The sequence below is a fragment of the Lepisosteus platostomus genome, chromosome 16, assembly GCF_059453375.1.
Source record: "Lepisosteus platostomus isolate fLepPlt1 chromosome 16, fLepPlt1.hap1, whole genome shotgun sequence".
NCBI lineage: Eukaryota > Metazoa > Chordata > Actinopteri > Semionotiformes > Lepisosteidae > Lepisosteus > Lepisosteus platostomus.
Window position 1 is genome coordinate 7,692,572 of NC_142626.1, and position 8,586 is coordinate 7,701,157.

At 52.1% G+C, this 8,586-nt stretch overlaps 1 long non-coding RNA gene across 1 annotated transcript; it reads left to right on the top strand.

The window, feature by feature from the left end:
• The first annotated feature begins 816 nt into the window (after positions 1-816).
• On the top strand, positions 817-8,030 carry LOC148646792 (uncharacterized). The gene is made up of 3 exons (XR_015927528.1): positions 817-951; positions 2,302-2,380; positions 7,044-8,030. It is a non-coding gene; the product is annotated as an uncharacterized LOC148646792 (long non-coding RNA).
• The last annotated feature ends 556 nt before the right edge of the window (positions 8,031-8,586 follow it).

Genomic DNA, 8,586 nt, shown 5'->3' on the forward strand with positions numbered 1-8,586 from the left:
ATGACAATGGCTGCTAAAATGTCTGAAGTGGAGTCGCTTATAAGTACTATTTCTAGCGACGACAATCCTGGTTACTGGAGCGGTATCGAAAAGTTGAACTTTGATGATATTGAGAAGCTGCAAGTAGATTTAGTAGTTAAAGTAGCGAACCAGCTTAACACAGGAGGGTCCGTGAACGCAGTTCAGGTCCTATCGAGTTTCGCCTTAAATCTAGCTAAACAGCTGGAACTGTCTTTGTCCGAGCTGACAAAGTTTCAAAAGCTTCAGGGAAAGCTAGAAAGATATAAGGCGGAGCGAGTTGAGTTGTTGGATATAATCAGAGAAAAGAGAGTGAAAAATGAGGAAAGTGAAGACAGACTCAGGGAAGTTTTAGGTAAATTAGATGACCTGTCTGCTAGAGAAACTGCGGCTGAGGTAGCTAGGAGAGACCTGGAAGCGAGCTTGAAAGAAAAAGAAAAAGAAATTGAGAGTTTAAATGAGCTCAGCCAGGAAAGGCAAAAGGAGTTAGATGCTGCCGTCCTGGAAGCAAAACAGGCTAGATCCCACTTGCATGCCAGCCCACCTAGCAGCCCGGAGCGCTCACCCAGCGCGCCGGGAGGAGGTTTCTCCCGGCCAGGGTCTGTGGTCGGATCGGCATGGGGGAGATCGCCGAGTCCTGCGCGAGACGCAAGGGCGATGCAATTCAGGCAGAGACCCCCTGCTCCTGATCACGGCCGTCCCCCTGCTCGCGGAGAAACCGTAAAAATTAACCTCCACTCCCTGAGGCAGTTGGCCAAAGATGTAGAAAGGTTTGACCCGTCAGTGTCAGGGAACAATGTGGAAACCTACATCGATGAGCTGAGACATACTTTGCAGTTTATGCCCGGAGCGTCCGAACAGGAAAAGGCTTTGTTAGTAAGGAAAACTACTAGCCGAGCGGTACACGAGTGGATGTCCAGACAAGGACCGGAGGTCTGTAATAGCTTTGAGGAGCTGTGTCAGGCAATGATCGGAGAATTTTCGGCTTTTATCGATCCCATAGCCGCTGTGGCCGCTGCGCACCATATTAAGCACGAAAAAGCTGAAGCCCCTCGCGACTATTATGAGAGGCGCACTTATTTTGCAGGGCGGAATGAAGAGGGTTGCGAAGAAAACGTGAATTTCAAAGGTTTATTCATTGCTAATCTGCATCCCTCAGTCAGGAAAATGATTGTGATGCACACAGATGCAAAAGCGATGAAAATGGCTGACATTAGAAGGTTGGCTCAAAAAGCCTGGGGAGCTGAAGTCTCTGCTTCCTCAGAGCGAAAACCTGCTAAAACGGCCATGTTCGCCACTAAAGCCAGCAGGGTTGACGACTCGCCTCAGCTCGAGGGAGCTGAGGTTCCTGAGCCCTATAAGCCCCGGCGCAAAATAGGCAGGCAAGACCGCACTAAGCGTCAGAGCCGCCGTGAGCGCTACGGGGAAGGCAAGGGCTCAGGCAGAGCCTATCATAAGACTGGACGAGGGGAGTCGACTGCAGCCCGCCTGGCCCGGCTTGAACAAGCCCTGCTTGAGAGACCAGGACAGGGTAAACCTTCCGCACCGAATGCCGGAAGCGTGAATGAGCTTAGGAGGACCACGCCCCTTCTCACTGGAGGAGGCGGGGATCCACCCCAAACCCCTCCCTCAGTCTATCTGATTGGGTGGGAGGGTTCCTGCCTGAAAGAAGGCTGTGACTCTGAGTTGGGCGCTGACCCCGCCCCTGAAGTCAAAGGAAAGGCAGGCTTCCAACAATTCTTAGGGAATCTCAGCCAGAAAGGCAAAGCAAGGCGTATTTATATCAAGGTTTCTCTTGAAAGCGTCTTAGATAGAGAAGCACTGATTGACACTGGGGCTGAAATTAGTTTGATGTCAGCCGATCTACTCAGCGAGCTCAAACGAGTAGCGAAAGGAAAAGGCATCAGACTTAAGGTAGAACCGTGTAAGATAGAGATTTCCAGCTATACCCAGGATCATGCCAGGATCACACACCGAGTGTGGGTGGCACTTAGGTTCGGGCCAATGAATGTGGTGCATCCTGTTTACATCTCTAGGTTTAAAACAGAGCCACTACTCATTGGCCAAGACCTGCTTGACAGGCTGGAGCCTCTGGTGGACTGCCAGCGTGGAAAATTGTGGGCTCAGGTCAAAAACCCTAAGCCTGTCGTACAGCAAAAAGAGGGGTTCAGTGGTTATGCTGTGACCACACAGTGCCCACTGAACACTATAGCTGAGTTGGAGGTTCCACCTGGTTCCTCTGGACGAGAAATAAATGTCTCTTCTTGCTTTCCAAAACTACAGGGAAGTCCTGCCCAGGCCAGCACTCCCACGGTCTCCCAACTACAGGAGCAGTGCTCCGAGCAGCTGCTTGACCCGCCAGGTAAAGCACACCCCTTTTTCATCCCTGAAGAAGAGTGGATCTCCCTGTCCGGTAATGAATGGGAGTCCTTTCTGTGCGCCCTGGTACCTCAGGGGGACCAGGACTACCACCCCATGGTGGTGGGAGGGGTCCAGGTTGCAGAAGTGCAGGTTGATGATGTAGTTCTCAGCCTCAGCTCTGAGAAGTCCATAATCAGTGAAGGTCTGTTCAAGGACCTGTCGCGAAGCCGTCAAGTGACCCTGGTGACGCAGTCACAGGTTCTGTGGTGGGCACCCCCACCTCATAGGTCCATTTGGAGCAAAGGAAGTTGTGTAGCTTCCATCTGCATCGGAAAAAGGAAGTTTGCTCACTACTTCCAGGTAGCACCTCAGCTGACCCATTCGGTCTGTATTGGTGCAGACCTCTTGGTTCGACTGGGCGCCCAGCTGGACACAGTAAACAGTGTGCTGTGGACACGGGTGAACCCAGATGCCCACTCTCTAAGCGGCGACCCCGAGAACATTCGGTCAGGTCAGACGATTCCTCAGGCCTGCCAGGTTGTAAATGAATCGGACCTGATCGTTCCTGCATCAACCGCAGGGTTTCCGGTACGCCTTGTCCTGAAGAAGGGACAGAGAATGGATGCTGAGATGGTTTTCTTCCAACTATCAGCTCAGTTTATCAGACTGAACCTAGCAGTCTGTGGTACCCCCAGACTGGAACGGAATGGCCGAGCTACCTGCCTGTTGGTGCAGAACATAGCAAAACAAGATGTCAAAATCCCTGCTCGCACTGACATGGGACTGGTAATTGACAATGGTTTCTATGATTTCGAACTGGCCATCCCAGTACTGGGGCAGCTCCCTGGTCCCTTGGCCAGGGAGGGGGGAAACGAGCAGGTGTACTACACCTACCCCCGGCGGATGATCGCAATTATGCCAATAGAGGGATTCTGCAACCAGGAGGTGTGCAGAGTGGACCTTAGCGATAAGGATGAGATGGTTGTGTACACAGTACACGCAGGTGTTCAGACGGACCACTCAGCCAAGAGTGCGACCCGGGATACCGCCATGCCGTCAAAAGCGGGGTTCCTAGAGCAGGTACAGGAACAGGTTGGTAAGGCAGATGCCCTGGAAACGGAAAGCCAGCGTCAGCAGCTGCGTCAGATCTTCCAGGATTTCCAGGAAGTGTTTGCACGGGATGCCTATGACTGCGGGGTGACGGATTTGCACACAGTGCGCATTCCCACAGCCCCTGGCGCCCGCCCAACCTATGTCAGGCAGTATCGCATTCCCCTCACGGCATACGAGTCCATAAAGCAGACGTTGGATGCTCTACTAGAGCGTCAGATCATAAGGGAGTGTAACTCCACTTATAACTCCCCACTGTGGCCGGTGCTGAAACCCAATGGTAAGTGGCGTCTGACCATTGACTACCGGCAGCTGAATAAACAGGTTCCTTTGTCACGATGGCCAATGATCTACTTAGATCAGGAGTTAGCCAAGGTGACAACAGCAAAATATTTCACCACAGTGGATGTGGCCAATGGGTTCTGGACCCTTAAGGTAGAACCGACAGACCAGTACAAACTGGCCTTTTCCTTCGGAAACAGGCAGTTCACCTGGAATCGATGCCCCTTTGGGTATTCTAACTCCCCAGCGGAGTTCAACATATTTCTGCACAAAGCCATGAGTGATGCAGCCGCCAGGGGCAACCTGGTCTATGTGGACGATATTCTGATGCGGAGTCAGACCTGGGAAGAACACATGGCCGAGATCAGGCATGTGTTGACCCAGCTCTCCCGTGCAGGGGCCAAACTGTCTCTGGCCAAGGGACAGTGGTGTAGGACCCAAGTGGAGTACGTGGGACTATTGGTTGGAGCCCAAGGCATACAGCCACAGTCCAGCAGAGTCCAAGCTATCCAGAATATGAAGTCGCCCACTAACCTGTCTGAACTGCGCAGCTTTCTGGGAATATGTAATTATTCCCGGCAGTTCATTGAGGATTACGCTGAAATAGCAAGGCCCCTCCACAAGTTGTTGCAGAAAGACGTGCCCTTTGAGTGGGGACCTTCCCCAGAACAGGCTGTGACGGAGCTGAAGCGCAAACTCGGTAGTGCGCCGTGCTTGGCCTACCCTGACAAAAATAAGGTCTTCTACCTTGAAGCAGGGTTCTCAGAGCACTGCCTTGGGGCTGCTCTGAGTCAGGAATATGACCAAGAGCGAAGGGTGGTGGCGTATGCCAGTCGAGCCCTGACCCCAGTGGAGCAAAAGTTCTTGGACTGCGAGAAGGCCCTGTTGTCTACGGTCTGGTCGGTAGAACACTTCCGTAGTTATGTAGGGGGACAAAAGATCATCATCGAAACCTGCCACCAACCTGTGACATTCCTGCATAGCCAGAGACTGAAAGCAGGCAGGGTGTCAAATAGCAGGATTGTGGCATGGATGATGGCCCTACAAGGCTATGAGATAGAGGTACGTTATGCACAGAGCAAGAAAATGTACCTGGGACAGGGCCTGGCTTTGGGCCAAGTGTGTCACGGCTGTGACACTGACATGGAAGCTCCAGAAATGATTCCCGCTGCTGAGCTACCGAACAATCATCGGTACTACGATGAGAACGTGGGCCAGGGCTTACCCATGGCCTATGTTGACGGTTGCTCTTTTCGCCACGAACAGCAGGTGCTAGCAGGGGTAGGTGTAGTCTGGCAAGACAATACTCCCTGTGGGCCGACCCGCTATAAGCTAGGACCAAAGACTAGTCAGTATGCGGAAGTAGCTGGGGTGCTGATCACCCTCCAGCAGGCCCTGACAAATGGCCTTAAACAATTTGTCATCTGTAGTGACTCGAACTACGCCCGACATAGCTTCGTGTCCCATCTTCCGTATTGGAAGGGTAACGGCATGAAAAATGCCCGGGGCAAGGAAGTAAAGAACAAAGAGTTGTTCCTGGCCAGTGACAAGCTCACGACCGAGGCTGGAATGATGGTTTACTGGAGGAAGGTGAAGGGACACTCCCAGGTGAAGGGACCCGACAAAGACGGGAATGATGAGGCCGACCGGCTGGCCAAATCTGGCGCCTTAGAGGGTGATCCCTGGCAGTTCCAGCAGGAATGGCTACCCCCAGAAACCGTGGCTGAGGTCAAGGCGGTCACCCGAAGCAGGGCTAGACAGGATGTCGGAGCTGACCCTCAATCTGTAGTGCTGGGGTCACAGGGTTTTAACACTGATCTTGCGGAAATGCAGAAACAGGACCCAGCAATTGGGCAAATGTATCAGCATATCGCTGACCCAGTGCGTCAACCTCTTTCAGAGCAGGTGCTGAGCCAGTCTCCGGAGCTGAAGGAGCTGGCAGAGGTGAAAGACAACCTAAAAATTATAAAGGGGTTGTTGGTTTGTGTACCAGTTGCACAAGGTGTCCCAAAGTGGGTAGTTCCCCGCTGTCATCGGGGGGTCATGATCCAACACGCTCATGACGAACCCTGTGGGGGTCACCGGGGAATCAAGGCCACGTACGACACTATCCAGCAGGTGGCATTCTGGCCTCACATGGGCCAAGACATCGCCGCGTATGTAAAGGGGTGTCTGACGTGTAGCCAGTTCCAACCATCACGGCCCTTGCACCGTGCACCACTCCAGAAAAAGGGCATGACATTCCCCTGGTCCAATCTACAAATGGATTGGGTGGGGCCGCTGGTGAGGTCATCCAGAGGGAACAAATATTTCCTCACTGTTACGTGTGCATTCACAAAATGGATTGAGTGCCTCCCAGCACCCAACGACACGGCAGAGACAACTGCAGTGCTGTTGGTGAACCATGTGTTCAGTCGATGGGGACTCCCCCTGACCGTGGACTCGGATCGGGGAACCCATTTCACAGCTACAGTAATGGCAACCCTGTGGAATATGCTTGGGGTCAAGGCCCAGTTGCATATCTCCTACCACCCTCAATCCTCGGGCCAGGCAGAAAGGGCAAACCGAACGGTGGTTAGTATGCTCAAAAAGTTTGTCTCCACCAACAGTAGGGACTGGGACATTAAGCTGCCCCTGGTTCTGATGGCCATCCGAGCCACGCCCCACTGCTCTACGGGGGTCCCACCTTTTGAGATGATGACAGGTCGGAAGATGACTCTTCCCCTACACTGTCTCTATGGGGTGGAGGACCTGAGCACGACGGGGGCTGCTACGGCCCATCAGTATGTTTCAGACCTGCGAGCACATCTGCAGGCAACCTTTGCTTTTGCCCAGAACAATCTGGGAAGGAGTGCAGAGGGTAGGAAAGCATACTATGACCGAAAGGCAGTTAACCAGGAACTCCAAGTAGGAGACAAGGTCCTGTACTTCCAGTTTGCCAAACCCACAGGGGTGGCCCGGAAGTTCTTACCCAGTTGGACAGGACCCCACGAGATTGTCGATAAGGTATCACCGGTAGCTTATCGAATTCGGATTGAAAAGGGAAGGCAATCTCTGGTTTACAAGTGGGTGCATCGCAACCACCTCCGGTTGTATCGCCCATCTCAAATGGCGCCGGAGGACACAGAATAGGGTTAAAAGTCTAAACCCGATCAAAGAGGGGGGTGCCCCTTTGTAGTTGCAGGTAGTTAGGTACTGTAGTGTAGGTCCTGCTAGGAAAAAATATTCAAAAATATAGTGGAACTGTACCATGTGCCTCATCTGTGTTCCAGAATGGGAATCCTAAAACTGCCACGGCTGGTCCTGACAGTACTGTGGATCGCCTCGACACAGCCCCTTGAAGTTGTGGAACCTGGTCCTCCTACCGGCATAGTCCTGCAGGACGCTCCCGGATTGTTGTTAACAAATTGCAGAACATATACTCAGCGAGTGTATGTACGGCTGGACCCACATGATGTGTTTCGGAAGCACATCAGCATGAACAGTAGGGTGTCCTATCATGGTAGGCAGTGGGCTGGGGATACTGTATGGCATGCCCAGCTAGACACTATACACATGCTCCGCCAGCTGAGGAAGGCAACAGTCACCCAGGAGGAGATGACAGGCCTCAGCCGCCCCAAAAGGTTCTTGGGGGGTCTGATTGCTGCGGCCTCCGCCGTGGGTTCGCTGTTTTCAGCGGGTCTGTTTGCTGCTAACACTGTCACCCTGACCACCCTGAGAAGGCAGGTGTCTGGGTTACGTAAGGAAATGCCAGAAATTTATGACAAGCTGTATCAACAGCAGCAGCGGCTGGAAAGCCTAGGGAAAACCTTACAGGGCACAATTTTAGCAGTAAACCTTCATGCAGCACTGTTAAATAACACCCTCCACACCGTGGGCAGGATTGTCGACGTGTTACAGTGGGACTATGCTTATGTGCAACAGGTCAGAATGCTGATGCAGGATCTGCTTAGGGAGCTTAGTGCCACAGTAACTAGCCTAGCCATGGGACAGATTCCAACCTACTTGGTTCCACTGTCCTTAGTAGAAGAAGTACTGAAGTCAACCACTTCCGAGATGGTGCAGCCATTGCAAGTACATCTTGCATACAGTCTAGGCAGTGCCATTCCCATACATGTCAACCCCGAAGCCAAGGAAATAGGTTTCCTGTTGAACCTTCCCATCGTGAGTAGCAAGGATATCTATAGACTCAAGTCTATATTGAACGTTGGCTTCTGGAGGGGGGACATGCATGTGAAGTTGACCACCCCACCGCTCGTAGCTTACTAGGAGGATGATCCGAATTTGTACCTTGTTCCAAACCTGGAACTGTGTATATCAACCAAGGATATCCACTGGGTATGCCCAAGTAAGCCATTCCTTAGGGACACAACTCAGAGGTTGTGTGGTATCAGAAAGGGGGCTGCCACTGAAAAGTGTAAAGCCACAGTGACGAGCAAACGTGAGGTTAACGAACCCCAGGTTGAGCAGGTGGGAAAGAAATGGCTGGTCAGCACACCACAATTAACGGTTACAATAACCTATGACAGACATGATACAGCTACCGAAGTGCAGCTACCCAACCAAACAGTTTTTCTACAAGTTCCTGAAGGAGCTATAGTGCATCTCAACGATTTAGCACTGTATCACCTGGAGTCAGAACTGTATGAAACGGAACTCGAGATTGTGGACGCTTTCAGAGGACACAGCGTTGACTTGGATGAGAGAATCCAAGAGACAGTAAGTCTTGAGGGTGTACAGGTAGTCGAATTTGTTCTCAACGACACAAACTTAAAAACTACACTGGTAGGTCCCAAGCACAGTCGGTGTGGATCC